Source organism: Lepidochelys olivacea (assembly GCF_965140295.1).
Source record: "Lepidochelys olivacea isolate rLepOli2 genome assembly, chromosome: 6".
NCBI lineage: Eukaryota > Metazoa > Chordata > Testudines > Cheloniidae > Lepidochelys > Lepidochelys olivacea.
The window spans coordinates 76,862,239-76,881,712 of NC_140416.1; positions in this window are offsets into that span (position 1 = coordinate 76,862,239).

Below are 19,474 nucleotides of genomic sequence, written 5' to 3' on the forward strand. Positions count from 1 at the left end.
ACAAGTACGCCAGTCCTTCTGTGTGCCTCTTAAAGATGGTCCTCATTTTAAATATAAGAGCTCAAATATGTACATTGCAGCAGAAGTGGAACAGCATATTTGTTTGTGGAGCAAGCATCAGCCTCTACTCAAAACTGTAGATGTGCCAGAATACTACTCTCCTGTAATAGGGTATTGGAGATACTCAGGTCCAGAATGCTTTTCTTCATATATTCCTGTCTGAAACCAGTAATTCTGGACACATTTCATGAGCACAGCGTATGGGAATTAATAATGCACATGAGCCTCCTCTGATGTGTACTCATTCAACAGGGAGCTGTCTGTCTACATGAGGTTTTAAAACACATCTGCCAGCTAACTCAGATTCAAATGCAAACACCAGCACCTAGAGGCATCATGTGGATATCTGGAGAAATGAGGGTCCATTAACCAGTGAATGGACTGCACATTATCTACATAGTGGTTTTCACTGACAACAGTTAAAACATGGACCATGTTCTTCATTTAATAAATATTTCAAGTATGTTTCTATAGCTACTGATTTAACAGCAACTGTCTGCATTTTAATGAATCGGGACCACGTGTGACAGAGAACACAAATAAATGGAAATAACTCATACACTATGAGAGAGAGAGAGAGAGAGAGAGAGAGAGGACTGCAGTAGTTTGACACAGTTGTCAGTGAAGTGAAGGCTTGTCATACACTGGTATGCTGTAGCTGAGGTGGCATTACACTGCCAATTGACAGATTGTAAGATGACTTTCACTTCACTGAAAGGCACTCCAAGTGTCACAGGATATTGCAGTCTTACTGAAAAGTGATGCAATACATATTGGACAGGTAAACTGTGTAGCATTCTTAGGCGGTATGTGATTACAGTAGTCAGGCAGAATATGAGAAGTGGGGACAGCGTTATCCATTTTGTATTTCCTGCTCAAGTATTTGTTGGGTATCAACACTGAACTTTGTTGTTGCAGCCAGAAGCTTTATTTCCAACATAATGCTAGTCTCTATTACTAACCTGGTCTACATTATATCCCTAAAAAAAATAGTAGGAAACGAGCTGTCTACCGAACAACCAGAAAAGAGATAAATCAGTGTATGTATTATCAGAGCTGAGATAGACACTAGACACATTATCTATGAGTACAGAGATGGAAACTATGCACATAGCCAAATCTGAATACTCCATCCAGTTTGCATAAACAGTGTTATTGAAAGTTGTGTTACTGTTTGTGTGCAGCTAACTTTCTAATTTCACACCCTTCCCTCACCCATAAACACAGATTGCTGTTCAGTCTAAGGAGGACTGTTGTAGCACTGCTCACAATCTCAGCCTTATACTTTAATTCCCTGAATAAATCATTTTAGTATCATTTCTGCATGGATTATATCCAATCCAGATTGGTTTCAGAGTAGCAGCTGTGTTAGTCTGTATCCGCAAACAGAAAAGGAGGACTTGTGGCACCTTAGAGACTAACAAATTTATTTGGGCATGAGCTTTCGTGAAGCTTACGCTCAAATAAATTTGTTAGTCTCTAAGGTGCCACAAGTACTCCTTTTCAAACCAGATTGGTCATTCTCAATCAGCTGCAGTCTCTTTTTCAAAACTGTTTTGTCGATCATGCTGAAATATTTGGTTTACGCACTGAAGGTTGACAAGAGCATAATGTTATCTGCCAAATCTCTCTCCCCAGTTACTTTACCAGCAAAGCAGCTGTATCTTTGAAGAATTCTCATAATAGAATAAAATGGAGTATCACCTTTGGGCTAATTGATTATGACATCTATGGTATATCTGGCAAGTTTAGGATGACAAAATCTTGCTGATTGTAAACATGCCCAAGAAACAATAACATATTCACAATAGTAATAGGATAGTGAGAACTTGGGGGAAGACTTCACAAGAAAAAAAAAAGATTCAAAGCTAATTGCAAATAAGTACATTACTAAAGGCATGGTATTAATTAAGATGTATGTGCTACCTTAGAACATAATTAAGGTGGCAAAATGTCAAGCATGAAAGAGTTAAGAAATGCAGACTTAAGGTGCCTGTACAAACGTGTTGCTTCAAATTTGGCCTAAAAATCTTAATATGCAGGAAATAGCAGCTGGTATTTCAAAGTTTCCCAGGGAAGCAGCCACAACCCATTTATTTAAGTTTTCCTTGTATCACCATAGCCTTGTTTGTCCAGCAGAAGACCAATTCTTATAGTTTCTGATACTTATCTTATTATGATTATTATCTTCTTCCCTAGGAGACCTAGTCATGCCCTAGGACCCCCACCCTGAATCATTGAAATCAAAGGGAGTTTTCCTAGTGAATTAAATGGGCTGGGAATATGTGGAAATCAGATCTACAGTGCTAAAATGGAAAGTGTTTGGTGGGGGAGAGGGGAAACGATCAGACCATCAACGATGTTAGAGTGAATTAACATTTGTTTTGAAATTTAAAAAAAGTGCCAGATTAGCGTGTCCCAGTAGGAGATGGGATGGAACAGCCGACAGTCTTATCCCAGCACTCCGACAAGCTGTTCTTTTATATGAGTGAACTAGAAACGTCGTGAATAGGGATGGAAGTAATCATTTAGATAAAGCAAGAACTGATCTAAACTTTTGTTCAAGACTGAACTCCATTTTTGTTGTTTGAAGTAGTTGTGACTATCTTTATTTTCCCACTTGCTTTTAACTATGAAGTCCCAGGTTTTAGCTGGGAGTGGAATGAGCAAAAATACAAGCAAAAGATTCTTGAGGTATTTATGTTCCAGACAGACTTGGAAATAATAGAAATATCAAGAGAGACTGTTAGGCTGTTTCCAGCCCAAACTGGTTTGAATGAGTATCTAAAATACTGAAACTGAATCAAACTCAAAATATTTGAGATAGGCCCCAAATTTATTCTGAAATGCAGAGATCAGTATTTTTAAAGCACCAATCACTCCACTATCCAGGCATTTTGGGTCATTAAACAAAGTGGGAACTGTCCAGAAGGGACAGGCAATTCTCATTCTTACTTTTCAGTTGGCTTCTATATTAATTCCAAACCAAAAACCAATATAAGGTATCATTAAGGGTGCACAATGAAGCATTCACAAGAATCAAAACATTTCAGAGGTAAGTTGGCCCTTGTTACCTTAACTATGCTTTTTTGTGTTTGTGATTATGTAAGGGGACTGTTGCCTGCTTTCTAACATTCAGTGGGGGTGTTTTGGTTGCTAGCTCCCAGTACTAAAAAGGGGGAAGGGTCGATGGGGAATCAGGACCCTGAGACTGATAGTCCCCAGGAACAATGGGGAGAGCCAATGCTCCAGGTCAGCCTGAATGACAGGGTGGGCAGGCTAATCAGGGAGTCAGGAGGCCAGGGAGGTCCTGTCCTCTGTGTGAGCTGAAATTGCCTGGGTCAGACAGAGTGGGGCCGAGCTAAGGAGAAAGCAGCGGCCTGAGCTGAGCTGGGGAGCAGAGCTGTGCCAGATCCAGAGGGACCAGAAAAGCAGCCCAGAGAGAGCAGACCCTGTGCTCGGAGCAGAGCTGCAGCCCCAAAGCCAGAGGCACAGCCCAGAGAGAGCAGACTTGCCCTGGGAGCAGAGCGGCAGCAACCAGAGCCAGAGGGGCCAGAAAAGCAGCCCAGGAAGCAGGTCAGTGCTGGGAGCAGAGTCACAGAAGCAGCCTGCAGAGCAGACCTGTCCTGGGGGCAGAGCTGTAGCAACCAGAGGCAGAGGGGCCAGAGAAGCAGCCCAGGGAGCTAGAGGCAGAGCAGCAGCAGCAGTGCAGAGACAGAGTGGTGGAGCTGGGGCTGGAGCAGTCTGGAGCTGGGTACGGTGAGCAGCTCGGAAGACCGAGGGGGACCCGGGGCAGCAGGTCCAGCACAAGAGCTCAGCCAAGAGGCTCTGCAGGCCAGGCTTGGATCATAACCCAGACAGGGTGGGGGCGACACCTGGAAGAAGGGTCCTACCACCTAGAGCCTGAGAGCGTGTGGCCACCACCAGAGCAAGTGTCCAACTCACAGCATCCTTGCAGGAAAGCCAGGGCCTGAGAAGAAGGCCTGGGACTTACAAGGAACAGACTGTGAACTGCCCTGACGTTCCAGAGACACTGTTTGTGATGTTCCCTGCCACAGAGCAGGTTGATGTGTTTCCTTTAACCTTTCCCATTTTTCCTTATCCTTTTAAAAATTAATTGTTGATTAAATAACTTGTGTTTGCTTTAAATTGTATGTAATGGTCAGTGGGTCAGAAAAGTGCCCAGTGCAGAGAGAGTACCCCAGAGTGGGGACACCCTAGCCCCTGTCCTAGGTGACCACAGCAGGGTTGGGGGGTCGAGCCCCCCAGGAATCCTGGGCCCAGCCTTGTTGGGGTTACGAGGATTGTGCCAGACAGGAGAGTGGAAGGGGAGTCCTCAAGGGCAGGGAGGCCACTGGGTAAAGGAAGTGGGAGCAAGGACTCAGATCCTTTCACTAGCCCACTTCACCGGGGTAGTACAGAAGCCAGGAAGGTTCCACACAATAGCGGGACTATTCCCCCGCTTACAGTTACGTACTATTTCTCAAACACTGCAATAGAATATCATGCTTTTTCTACATTAGATACACAGGCGTAGCACCTAGCACTGTGATGTACAGCAGACAGACCAAGGCTCTTGTGAATCCTAAGACCTTTGAGAACAACAATTATACTGATCAGTTAGGAAGAACCAATAACTATTCATTTACAATCAACCCTTTCAGTTTCAGAAGTAACTGTGCATTAGCCCTGCAGTTCCCAAGACCAAAACATTGTAAGTGTTGAAAATTAGTTGAAGGAGGGTTCCTGCTGTCAGCCTTCCTTCACCTCTCTCCACTTAGTGTCTTATCTAAAACTATTGAAGTAATGGGAATCTTTCTACTGACTCAATAGACTTTTGATCAGGCCTTGACTGAGGAGAGATCTTTTGCAGAACTTTTGTCTCAGACTGTGCACTCTCTCACTCTATTTTCAGAATGCAGGTATAGCAGTTCCATAAACAAATGAAGCATGGCCTTCTCAGCTGCACACTTGTGGTGAAATTCACTTCTATGCAGAGAGTCCATACAAGGCCTGTACAACACTCTAGCCTCATTTTGCATGGGGTGAATTTTACCCTTGTGCAACAACCACCAAACATCTACTTTACAAGTCTTATAACTCAGAAGAAGGCCAAAGCTCCGATACAGCACTTGTGAGCTGTAGCTCACGAAAGCTTGTGCTCAAATAAATTGGTTAGTCTCTAAGGTGCCACAAGTACTCCTTTTCTTTTTGCGAATACAGACTAACACGGGTGTTACTCTGAAACCTGTCACTGATAACAGAAAATTCTGCCCGTTTGTTCCGTTTGGAGAAGCCAGGTTAAAACTGGTGCAGTTACCACAGAGAGCCATCAGAGAGCCCAGGCTGAGGCTCGCAGGAAGCAGAGAATGCATCAACTTCCATCTGGCGAGTGGTCCTGCAGCCACTGTAGGCAGGTTTGCTGCTTGCGCATTTGGCTCTTTTCCTATACCATTGCTAAGCACTACTGATGGACTGACTTTGTCACATCTCCTTGTATCTGTCAAGGATGTTGGGCGGCCATATAAACTCAACTTGAACACTAAACAGCACTTCTCACTGAGGACTAATCTCTTTGCTATTTCAAACACTTCTACCCTGGCTGCTTTGGCTGTAGAACTGCTCATTAAAGAGTGCAAGAATTTTATATAAGAAAAGTATATATTTTTCACATTGCTTACATTCAAAAATGGTTTCATTTAAATATTCAGAACCAATTTTTCTCCCTTTTGAGCAGAAACTAAGCTTGGAAATGTGTAGCCCAATAAGTCTAACATTTCAGAAAGTTACAAGCAACTGAAAACAGGATATTATAATGGAAATTGTTATGCAATATTAACTATATTGGTCGCAGCCACTTCAGTTATAGCTCATCCATTTCATTTCTCAGAGATCCCAAACTTAAGCATTCAGATGCTACAATGATTTGGGCTATTTAAGTACCTGGATAAAAAGACAGAAATATCGAGAGCTCAGGTTTTCAGCCAAATAAACCTCTCAAATATATTTTAAGACAGCTCCACTAGAACCAAAACTTTGGAGGCCCTCTGTTGGTATCAGTAACCTAGTTTTATTAGCATTAAGAGTATCTCTTCCCACTCAACATTAGGACTAATTTAATTCCCACCTCCTCAGTCCAGCATTTACAAATGGAGGCTGCACACTTTTCCAGGGCTTACTTTAATCAACATATCGCTTGGGATAACTTGAACACTTAAATATTAGATCAAAATTGTGTTCAAGTCACACTTGTGCAATTCCACTGAATTAAAGGATGTAAATGAGATAGTATATGGCTCTTCATCCATTTCTAACATGGCCACTTTTGCAGATGACTTCTTTCAACTTGGCAGTTTTGTAAGTGTGAAGTGTTTGGATAAACTCAAGATTTCCAAAACAATATAAATTTAAGATTAACACATGAATTGTGCAATAAGTGCTAGAAAGTATATTAGTTATGTTTTGGAAGTTCTCGATCAAGGCAATATTGATCTGGTACTGTGTCACAGGACAGTGATTTCAACCATTATTAAAGATGGAAGGAGAGTGAATGCTTGTGAAATAGCATTACTAGATTAATTTTTCTTTCCACAACACGATGGCCTTACATCCCTTGGCTTCCTGTCATGTCTGCACCTCTGTCAACTTAGTGTCTCCCCATGGTGGTCCCCCTGTTCCCTGTATCACTGTGAGATACCTGAGGAGACTTAGCCCTCCAGCTAAGTCAGAAGATTGGACGTCTAAGAGTTAAACAGGAAGGCCATGCTGCATCTTCATCCTGGATCTTCAGCCGAACTCCACAGCCTTTCCACTCCTGTTGTGGGGATTTGTCACAGCACCTTCTTTAGTTTGCCTGTAGAGGAACCCAGGCCTTCTATATACTCTGGATTCCAGTCCAGGGACCATTATTAAAGAGAAAAGATCCACCTACTCTGACCCCAACTTACTTCACTGGACAACTTCCTAATTGTGCCTACCTCTCAGCCTTACCCACAGTCCCTTCCTGGGTTCTCTGTGCCTGCCTGGTTCCTGAGCCTCTCAGCACTTCCCATGACCCACCTGGCTTATTGTAAAACAGCTCTTCTCCCTACAGCTCTTCTCAGCTGAGCTGAGCAGGGTTCTTTTTCTAGCTGCCTCCTTCGGCAGCTGATGGACTTTAAGGCACCTCACAAAGCACAGATGAACTCCCTTAAAGGACCAGCCCATACTGTGACTCTCATTCAACTACTGCAGAGAAAGATCAACTTTTTCCCCCCCAAAGCTAGAAAACGCTACACATAAAGGCATACAAAGCAGACCAATTGTAGTTGGCAGTTTTGAAACAACAAAACCAGAAAGATTGGTTCATACCCTTCAAGTACACATGGAGATTTGGATATGTGTGAACCTGAAAACTCAAAACAAAATCAATCAAAGAAAAAAACCATTAGCAAAACTCTTTACAAAAACAGCTAGGGGGAATAATTCACAATATATTACTCTGTGAATTTCACCTGTTTATTTACAAAGCATCTGTCAGGGTTCCTTCCCCACTCTGAACTCTAGGGTACAGATGTGGGGACCCGCATGAAAAAAAACCCTAAGCTTATTTTACCAGCTTAGGTTAAAACCTGGTACGCAGCCATCACCAAGCAATTTAACAAAGAATCGGGCAAGAGACTATTGGAGACTTCTTCCCCCAAAATATCCCCCCCCCCCAAGCCCTTATGCCCCCTTTCCTGGGGAGGCTTGAGAATAAACAAGATGAGCACAAACCTGCCTTGGATTTTTAAGACCCAAAAAACCCAATCAGATTCTTAAAAAACAGAACTTTATTAGAAGAACAAAAAAAAGATAAGAGAACAACTTTGTAATATCAGAGTGGAAGATAATCTTACAGGGTAAATCAGATTCAAAACATAGAGAATCCCTCTAGGCAAAATCTTAAGTTACAAAAAGACACAAAAACAGGAATACACATTTCCTCCGGCACAGCGAATTTCACAAGCCAAAACAAAGAAAACCTAACGCATTTTCTAGCTAGATTACTTAACTTTACAGGAGTTGGAGGGCTTGCATCCTTGATCTGTTCCCTGCAAAGATATTACACAGACAGACAAAAAGCCTTTCCCTCCCCCCTCCAGATTTGAAAGTATCTTGTCCCCTGATTGGTCATTTTGGGTCAGGTGCCAGCCAGGTTACCTGAGCTTCTTAACACTTTACAGGTAAAAGGAGTTTGCCTCTGGCCAGGAGGGATTTTATAGCACTGTATACAGAAAGGTGGTTACCCTTCCCTTTATATTTATGACAGCATCCATGAATAAGTTGCAGAACTTTTTTTCAGCAAATAATCATTGGTTTGCAGACCATTTATGAATAGTTTCCTTGCACCTATCTGGAATTCACAATGTATCTTGCATTGACTAGTTATATCAGACACATGCTGGTTAGGGAGCTAGAGTGGGACTCCAGAGACGTGGGTTCAGTTCCCTGCTCCAAACATAGATACCCAGTGTGACTTCAGACAAGACACTTAGCCTCTCTGCCTCAGTTCCCCATCTATAAAATGGAGATAATAGAACCTCCCAACCTCTCAAGGATGTTTTAAGGATAAATACATTAAAGATTCTGAGGTGCTCTATTTATACAGTAATGAGGGGCTATATAAATACGGAAGATAGATAAGATATATTTCTCTTACTTCTTTGGTTGTCTTATGTAATTACCCAACACAAATTTTCTATTGCATATTCAAGTATACACAATAACACAGTTGTCACCACTGCGGGTTATTTCAGTACTATCCACGGCTATATATGCAGAGGTCATGTAGAGCTTTGTTCTACTAGTAGTATATAAGTAGCATTCCTTAGTATACTTAGTATATAAGTAGTAGTAACTTTTGTGCCTTTGTTTGAACATCTCTTCTTTGTACATACGTATTTGTTCTATTTGGAATTATTAGCTCCTGAGTTAATGGGCATGCGTAAGAAAGGTGCTGGGTCGTGCAGTCCTGGAGAGAGAAAGATAGCACAGACCCCTTTCATTTTGAGACAGATACACCAGTATTTATATTCAGTTCGGTCTTTTAACACATACTCTATTAATCTTTCCTCCACTTTGGATCATACCCATTTATAAAGACAGATTAGTATTGAAAGCCCACTGCACAACAGCTAGGAAGACCGAGTTATCTTGTTTGTCTTAACATTAGCTAACCTTGGCATCTTCTCTAATATTGAGGAATAATAGCGCAACAACACAGAGGGAGAGCCTGAATTAATGAAGTGGGGATGCTGAATGAGTAATTCATCCAAAGCTTCCTTTTGGTTAGGAGAACAATCATAGACCTGTGTTTGAGCTACTGTCTGGGCAGCTGGAGAATGGGTCAATGCAATGTCATTCCCTTCCTGTGCTAGAAACAGTACTTTCTGTAGTTACTAGAGCTGGGTTCCTTCCAATGGAAAAAGGAAGTGCCATACATGAGTCAACCTTGTGTGTCCAGGTGGTGCCATTACTCAGTTTTTGGACACTGTGCTACAACATACTCATACACTCATTTGGGGATTTCACAACTGTGTGAAAAGGAAACATTTTCCTTTGGATTCACTTAAACCATTAAAACAAACATAACCCTCCCATAAAAAGTTAGCTTGTGAGCCTCCCCTTTTTCTTAGGTGCTTATGAAGGAGAACAAGGGATGGGATAATGGGTTAAAAACGCCTCTTATTTGAGGGCAAAAGAGAAAAAAAGATTTCCTGTCTCTGGTGTTAAAGAAAGGGTTCTTTCACAGAGGTCTCCTTGTTGAATGTAGCCTTAGCTATGGGGTTGCCAAAATGCTGCTGAGCAACTTTTATAATACACCTAAAACCTGACTCATTTGCATGCCCATATTTTATTTTTCATGCCAACTGTCATTTGTCATAAAACAGAACAAAATCCTCCAAGTCTGCTTCCTCCAATAGAATTACACCAACTGCAAGTTTATTTAGAATTTATCCTTGCTTCTTATTTCTTTTCCATGACACACTGCAACAAATGTAGTTCATTTTTTATTACTTAACTAATAGGATATTAGTGTATCTATAAATAGTGGACAGTCTCCTATCAGCTACAAGTGGGAGTAAATATCCTTAATAGGCATTGCATGGGGTTAAATATCTGTGAAGTCCAGAAGAACCCTGCCCTGAAGTGGCACCATTTTGATGATCTTTGGACAGACTCTGGGTGGCTGTCATGATGTATAGTGGCAGCTAATTATTTGAAATACCTTCTAACCTATTCCCTTAACCTCTATCAAGATTCTGCAAAACTATTCCAATGGTTGCCATTATTTGTAAACATTTACCAATTGTTACTATGCAGTGGTATGTGGTAGGTCATTTATTTATTATTTTAAGTATGAAGTAAAAAACTGTCACTTTGTGGTAACTATTGATAAAGGTTTAATTTTATTGGCACACACTCTAAGTCGTACATTCCCCTGACTCTTCACGTTTTCAGTGGGAATCATTATGATCTTAAAGGTTTTGTCTAAAATCACAAAAAACAGTGCAGGTTCCAATACAGAACCATGTCATCATCCAATACTCACCCTTTAATTCCAACTCTTAACTTTCTGCCTGAAAATACTTTTTTTGATAACTTACTATCATACTGTTATTTAAAGAGTTTATACATTAATCCATCATGACAAACTTTGTCAAAAGCTTCATAATAATCCATATACATTAAATCTGTTGGGTGAAGCTTGATCTAGACCAATATTTACTTCACTAAGAAAAGCAGGGGAGTGTAAGAGCCAGCAGATTGTGTTATAATTCATCACTGAAAATTAAAAAGCAAATAAAAGAAAAATTCCCCATCCAGCTTCTGTTCTGCAGAGATCCCGACAAGGCTGTATTAACCCAGAAAATAATCAGGATGCTTGTGGCCTCTGAAAAAGATTTCTAAATTGCAGAATCAAGATCAAGTATGTATTAAATCTAGTCCCAATAAAATATTGATCACTGTCCCTCTTTATAAGAACAACTGTAATGGCAAAATGCTGAGCTGGCTGTGGCCTTGAGGGAGGAGGATTGTGTTAGGGAAGGGGGGAAGAGAAGACTTAGTGGTGGGGAGTGGGGCTGTGGTGTTCAGAATAGTATGGGGAGATTTTAACTAACAGGTTCTTCACTTTTGATAAGTTTGCATTTTTTTGTTTCTTTCATCTATTCCTATTTGGTTAGTTTTTTTGCAGACTGTTAATTATTTGGGGCCAGTACTGTCTTTTCTTCTATGTCTGTACAGTGTCTAGCATGATGGGATCCAGGAGCAGTGGAAGCTTTCTAAAAGTGAGGGGAGCCATCAGTGCCTGAACCATGGTCCCACTCCCTCGCGCCACCCCTTCCACCGAGGCCCTGCTCCTACTCATCTCTGCCCCTTCCTCCACTTGCCCTTATGGCTGGTAAAAAATGTGGGGGCATAGCCCTCCTACTTTTAAAAGTGAGGGGGCCATGGACCCCTGCCCCACTCACCATTCTGGCACCCCAGGTCCAGCTCTCTGACTGGAGACCCCAAGAACTACTGCAATACTAACAAATTATCAACAACAATTCACTTGCCCCCCCCCCCCCAGTCAATAAGCCATGCAATACACGTGGATTTTCAAGACAGAATTCATCCCTAATGCTTTGTTTACATCTAATAACTAATCCCTCCATACTTTGGTTTTGACTTCAGGTTTGGGGTGGTAAATAGTGATGTTTACTAGTGTTCCCATTTTCTTTATAATAAATGTCTCAGAGTGAGGAGTTATTTTGCAGAGATATGCATTATTGTACTTGTGATGAACAGCATAAAGAAACAGCTTTATCCATACAAGTGAAGGTGGGGGTTGTGATGATCATAATTTTAGAAGATGGTAGACAGTGTCAGTTAGAACATTAATTTTATTTTTGTAAACAACTATACTGTGTCAGAGTCTTAGTGTTACATATCTTTGCTTTGTATCCACTAAGGATACACATAAATAAACCTTGTACTTTTAGAGACTGGAGGTAATAAAAACAGGCTTCTATTTCCTTTTCTTATTTTGTAGTTGGAGAGAGAGCCAGAAAACTTGTGTCTTATTTGCTGAGCTGTTTGCAAGAGATGCTACTGAGTAACACCATAAATTCCACAAACACGCTGGTACTTTGCCAGACAGCACAGCTAAAGATATGACAGTTCTCTTATAATATTTTCCCAAGGATTTAAAAAGTTGTATGGCAGAGAAAGTGAAGAGGAGAATTTTTGTCTGAAAAAAACCCACAATTTTTCTGCAGTTTAAGATTTACTCTTATTTTGCATAGACTGCATTCAGTTCTGAAGTGTAACTATTTGCATACCACTGGAAGTGCTTCCGTGCAGCACTGGGGGTTATTATATAAATAAAACTTGCATTATTATTTCTTGTTTCACGTAATCTTAATAAGCACCTATTGCACAGTTAATCCTCAACAAATATGCTTTCAATAATCTAATGGTAATTATTTAGCCTATAATAACTGGCTTAATAAAATCTAATTTAAGCATGTAGACATTTAAAATGTTTAACCATTTGAATTCAGTCTATAGTCAACAGGAATACTTGCTTTAGCACTAGACCATTAAACTGAATGGAACATGAATACACACAACAGGTAACCACAGAACCAAATGACTATCAGTATCCTTCCTGACTGTGCCTTTCAAATGTGATAATTTAATGTTTTGTTAGCACTTCTTTTTTTTTGCAAAATACAATACTTACCATGCTGGCCTATAAGGGTCTTCTGTGTGAAGTATTGTAATGGGAAAGTGTTTGCTCAGAGATTCACCATCTTTGTCCTCAAGGGTTCAGTTACCTCTTAACACCTCTTAACACGATGGTGGCGACTGGGTCCTGGATATGGCACAAATCTTCCCAGTAACAAATTTGAAGGAGCAATGATGTGTGTTCCTCCCTGGAAGCTGCTCATGTAATGTTAGTTGTCCAAATACTATCATCTGCTGGGTGCAAGGGGGAAGAGACAGGGCCAAATCATATTCCTCATGCTGACATACACAAGGATTGATGGGACAGCATCTTCTTCCGCAATCTTGACACAGGGTGCCTGTAAGGTTGTAGTCCATTGGTTCAGCAGTTTGTAGACCATCTACCCATACACAAACATTCACTTTACGACTGTACCGGGTTGCACAGGCAAGCTGCTACTGATACAGAGTTTACCTCTACAGTCCCCCAGAACAAAAGTTGCCTATTTGGAAAGATTATTTCCCCAACCCAGTAAACATAAGACTGTCACACAGCACGTGGAGTCACATCTTCTGCCCCTTTAAGTCTGCTTTTTACTAGTGAATCTGGCTAGTAAGGATTTACCCAAATGAGGGAATAATCTGGGTGGCCCAGAGATAGCATGGCCTGATCTGCACCACTCCTTATTCGTAGACTCTGGCATACTGGACTTTCCTTGGAGAAGTGGGCTGTGGTCAGAGTTCTCCCAATTCCAGGCAGCCAGAGCTATTGACAACTAACTGTTGTAAATGTATACCTCCTTTAAGGCCTGTTACACTTCCCAGGAGAGTAATATAATTAATGCCAGTCAACATGATTTTATGGAAAATAGATCTGGTCAATAACAGTTTTTTTGGATGGCATCACAAGTTTAGCTGATAAAGGTAATAGTGTTGATGTAATACACTTAGACTTCTGTAAAGTGTTTGAGTTTGTATTGCAGAACACTGAGTAAAAAATCGGAATGATAGAAAATTAACATGGCAAACACTAAATGGATTAAAAGCTGACTACATGTTAGGTCTCAAAATGTAATTTTAACCAGGGAATCATCATCAGGTGGGTGGGTTTCTAGAGCCATCCCACAGGGATCGGCTCTTGGTCCCATCCTATATAATATTTTTACAAATGACCTGGAAGAAAACAAGATAATCAGTGATAAAGGTGGCAGATGACACAAATTGGGGGAATAGTAAATGAGGACAGTTCACTGATACAGAGCAATCTGGATCACTTGGTAAAGCTGAATACCAGCAAAACAATGTGTGTTTTAATATGGCTAAATATACACATCCAGGAATAAAAGAATAAGGGCAAGGACTCTATCCTGGAGCAGCAGTGACTCTGAAAAAGGTTTGGGGCTTGTGGTGGATAATCAGCTGAACATGAGCTCCCACTGTAATGCTGTGACCAAAAAGACTAATGCAATCCTTTACTACTGAGGGAATTCTATGCCACTGTGCAAGCGCAGAATTAATGTCCCCTGCAGATTTTTTTCCCTGTAGAATAATTGATTCTGCCACAGAGGTGAAGGAAAGCTGCAATTATACCTTTTGCCCACCAAGTGGCACCAGGAGAGGGCACCGGGCTCACAGGCTGGAGCAGCGAGCCGTGGAGAGAGAGGGGGAAAGGCTACCTTCCTCACAGTGCCGTGTCTGTGGGGCCGGTGAAGAGGCATGGGATATGGTGGGGACAGGCTGAGTGGGGCACACAGGGCTGCTGGAGGGGGGAGTCACACAGACTGGAGTTCAGAAAGGCTAGTGGGGGTGACAAAATTGGGGCAGGACTGAATGGGAGTAGGGGTCCAGGGCAATGTTCCCTCTAATTTTTGACAGGCTGTGTGTACAAAACATTTCTTCTGTGCAAATTTTTCTGCTTCTGTGCAAATTTTTGTGTGCGTGGTGTTTCGCCGTGTGCACGGGGTTTAGGATCTGTGTGCGTGCACGCACAGCTTACAGGGAACAGTGGTCCAGGGCCACATGGGAATAGGGGCAGCTGTGCCTGACTGAATGGGAGAGCTAGGGGTCAGCCAGGGTCTACAAGGGGGAGGTCCCCCAACTCCCTAACAATCCTCCCTCCCCAAAAAAGCCCTGTTCCATAATTTTCCCACCCAAACCCAACAACCCTCCAGATTCACTCCCAGGCTCCTTCCCAGCAATTGCTTCCTTCTCCCTCAGTGGCTCCATTATCTCAGCTCCTCCAAGCCTTTGCACTACTTCTGAGAGTGTACAATACGTCTGTATTGTAGCTTAAATTAATTACTCAAAGCTCTGTATTAATATGCCTAGTAAGGAATCTATTTGTCAAAAAAAAAAAATCTGGAATCTTTTTTGTTGTCTGTATTGTTACAGACATACTTGCTGACAAGTATTTTGAAATAAATAACCAAAATAATTTAAACTGGTGTGGTTATGTTGTGTTATTTTGACAAATAAAATATGCAGAATTTTCAAATATTGTGTGCAGAATTTTTTTGGTGCAGAATTCCCCCAGGAGTAAATCCTTGGATAAACAAATCAGAATCTCAAGTAGGAGTAGAGAGATTATTTTACCTCTGTACTTGGAACTGGTGCATTTGCTGATGGAATATTGTGTTCAGTTCTGGTGTCCACAATTCAAGAAGGATGTTGATAAATTGGAGTGATTTCAGAGAAGAGCCACAAGAATGACTAAAGGATTAGAAAACATGCCTTACAGTGACTGAGCTCCTTGAATCAATCAATCTAGCTGAGCAAAAGAGGAGGTTAAGGGTGACTTAATAGTCTCTAAGTGCCTCCATTGGGAAAAATATTTGATAATGGACGCTTCAGCCTAGCAGAGAAAGTTATAACACTAACCACTGGCTGGGAGTTGAAACTAGACAACATCAGATGGGAAATAATGAATACATTTTTAACTGTGAGCAATCAGAACTATTCACCCAGGGTCATCCTGGATTCTCCATCACAGGCAGTTTTTAAATCAAGATTAGATCTTTTTTTAAAAGATATGTTCTAGGAATTATTTTGGGAAAGTAGGGCCTGTTTTATACAGGAGATCAGATTAGGTGGTTGTTAGTAAATAGGTCTGTTTGTTAGCCTGCGATAGAATTCTGGGTTTGAATTTTTGATACTCTTATACTAAAATGTGTAAACAAGGAACACAGACACTGTGATGTTGCTTTTGCCTAGTCAGCTGGATTTGTTCATACAATGGGAATAGATAAGAGCAGTTAAAGTGTTACTGGAGAGCACACTTTAAGATTGCCTGGATCCCGATCTCAAGGCAAAGTCAAGCACCAGTCGGGAGGGACAAATGGGCTTGTGGGGAAGGTATAAAACACTAGAAGACCAAATAAATGCCAGTCCATGACCAGAGCACAACCTCACTCCTTACCCCCCCCCATGGAGTACAAAAGGGGTGGGATGAAGAGCCCAGACCCAAAATGGAACATGATCCTAAGTTGTAAGGGGTGGGACCAAGGGTTGAAGGTATATTTGGGCCTGCTAAGGAGGAGGAGGTGGGAATGGGAAATGAGAATGAGGAATGGGGAACAGGGACCCAGGCAAGGCTCTGGGGAGTCAGAGCTGGGAAGGGGGTCGTGGGATAAATGCTCTGCGGTTTCAGAGCTGGGATTGGAACACTGGGAACCAGACTCTGCTGGCATGTAGAGCTGTGGACATGTTGGCTTGGAACTAACCCCAGTAAACATCGCATTGTCTGCACTTTGGACTCCTGGCTTTCTGTCTGTGTGATAAGAACCAGCGGAGAGGGTGAAGGGAAAGCCCTTTAACAGTGGTCACAGTGGGCCCTCTCGGCCTTGGAATCTATGAATCCATAAATTATTTGTAAACAAAAGTGTTTTATTCTACCACCCTCATAGATGGTCCCATAATGTTCAGACACATTTGTGAATATATTATTTTATTTGAGCAGCTCTACCTTGAAGGACAGTTGCTACTGTCAGGCCCCAGTGAAACAGGACCCTAGTGAAGAAATTAGAAAGGAACATAAGCTCTGGCAAGTCAAGTATAACATTTTAATTAGGCAAGCCAAAAAAAAAATAAATCTGAAGATGAACTAGCAAAAAGACACAAAAACTAAAACTGTTTTTAAGTATATCAGAAGCAGGAAGCCTGTCAAACAATCAATGGGGACACTGAAGGACCAAGGTGCTAGGGGAGCACTCAAAGATGACAAAGTGATTGCAGAGAAGCTGAACAAATTCTCGACATTGGTCTTCGCTGCAGTGGATCTGCGGAGATTCCCACATTTGAATCATTCTTTTTTTATTACAAATCTGAGGAACTATCCATGATAGAGGTGTCAGTGGAGGTTTTGGAACAAGTTGATAAATTAACCAGTAATAAGTCACCAAGGCCAGATGGTAGTCACGCAAGAGTTCTGAAAGAACTCAAATATGAAATTGCAAAACTATTAACTGTGGTATGTAACCTATTGCTTAAATTAATCTCTGTATCATCTGACTGGAAAATGCTAATATAACACTGTTTTAAAAATGGCTCCAGAGGTGATCCTGGTAATTACAGGCCAGTAAGCCTAATTTCAGGACCAGGCAAGTTGGTTGAAAGAAAAGAATCAGACACAACATGATATGTTGGGGAACACTTTGATGAGGCATGATTGCCTTTTACATATCTATTAGAATTATTTTATGGTGTTAGACATGTGGACAAGGGTGATCCCCACTTTCATAAAGCCTTTGACAGGTCCCACACCAAAGGCTATTAAGGAGAGTAAGCAGTCATGGGATAAAAGGTCCTCCCATCTGGTAAAAAGATAAGAAACAAAAGGGTAGGAATAACTGGTCAGTCTTCACAATGAAAAGTGGTAAATAGTAGGATCCCCCATGTATTGTACTGGGACCTGTGCTCATCAACAGAGGGGGTGAATAGTAAGGTGGCAAAATTTGCAGATGATACAAAGTTACTCAATATAGTCAAGTCCAAATGTGATTGTGAAGAATTACAAAGGGATCTGTGAGAGACTGGGGTGCAATCCAGACCAGCGAAGGGCTGTGTCTCCCCTGCTCTGCAACTTTGGGTGCCTTAAATACCTTGCTGGTGGTAGCTCCCAGCTGGGCTGCTCAAACAGTCTTGCAGCATGTAAGTCACACCCTGGGTGTCTGTGTGTAACTGCAGCCTGCCAGCCACACGTGGGTTATGCTTTGGATCTCACCAGCCGTGTTTATGCAGCAGGGTGACACCAATACATTCCCAGTTCTGTATTTTCCAACAGAAATATATATGTCCTGTCCAACTCTCTCCTGGAGAGTCCAAATAAATTATGTCCATTATTCTTTTAAGGGAACAATATACAAAGGTTTACCACCTTAATGGAGTTACCCAGACAAACACATTGAATTAGATAAACCAAAACAAGTTTATTAACTACAAAGAGTACAAGCAATGAGGTATAAAAGTCAGAAACGGTTACAAGATAAAAATACTTTCTAGTGCCTAGCTTAGGAAACTATTCAATGCCAAGCAAAGTTTCTCACCATGTGTTTCCAATAGCATTACTAACCAAGCTTTCAGGTCAGGACCCCTCCTCCAGAATCCAATGGCTGCTTCCTTTGTCTTCTCCGGTGCAGAGAATGAGCTGGGATGTTTGCCCTTCTTTTTTATAGTTTCAATCCTTCTTTGAAAAGCATTTCCAGCTGAGAACCATGCAACAGTGGAGGAAGGAGACCTTATGCCATTTCTTTGTAAAGATGCAGATCTTTGCCCTTCCCCATTTCTTGTCAAAGAATGGCTGCTTGATAGCTGATGGCCTATCAATTTTGTTGACACCTGGGTAGGGTGTCAGCTTGACCTTTGTCTTTGATAAATTGGTTTAGCTCCTCCCCAGACTTATCTGGGGGAAACACACCTCAGTCATGATTTCAGCTTATATTCCTAACTTTACACATAATGTTGTGACATGCATTTTACCATGATATTGCAAATCAGAAAGTCATGAGTTTTCAAATGATATCTCACAAGGCATTCCTTGTACAAGGGTTATTACAAGAGTATAGGGGATGAATACAGGGGTGCATTCTGCCACAGGATCTCACTGGACTGGGTGACAAAATGGCAGATGAAATTCAGAGTTGGTAAGTGCAAATACTGCACATTGAGGTGAAAAATTCCCAACTAGATGTTCAAAATGATGGGAGGGGAGGGCGCTAAACTAGCTGTTTCCTCTCAGGAAAGATCTTGGCATCATTGAAGATAGTTCTCAGAAAAAGTCTGCTCAGTGTGCAGTAGCAGTCCAAAAAAAGCTAACAGTGTTAGAACTACTAGGAAAGGGATAGAAAAGAAGACAGGAAAATATAGTGTCACTGTACAAATCCACAGCATTCCCACACATGAAATATTATGTGCAGTTCTGGTTGTCTCATCTTAAGAAAATAAATGTTAGAACTGGAAGAGGTACAGAGAAAAGCAACAAAAATGATTTGGGTTATGGAACAGATTCTATACAAGGAGAGATTAAAAAGACATGACTGGGTGCGGGGGAAGGAGAGGGCGGATATCAGAGGTCTATAAAATCATAAATGGTGGGGAGAAAGTGAAAGTGTTATTTATCCCTTCTCATAACACATGAACCCAAGAGTCACCCACTGAAATTAGGAGGCAGCAGACTTAAAACAAA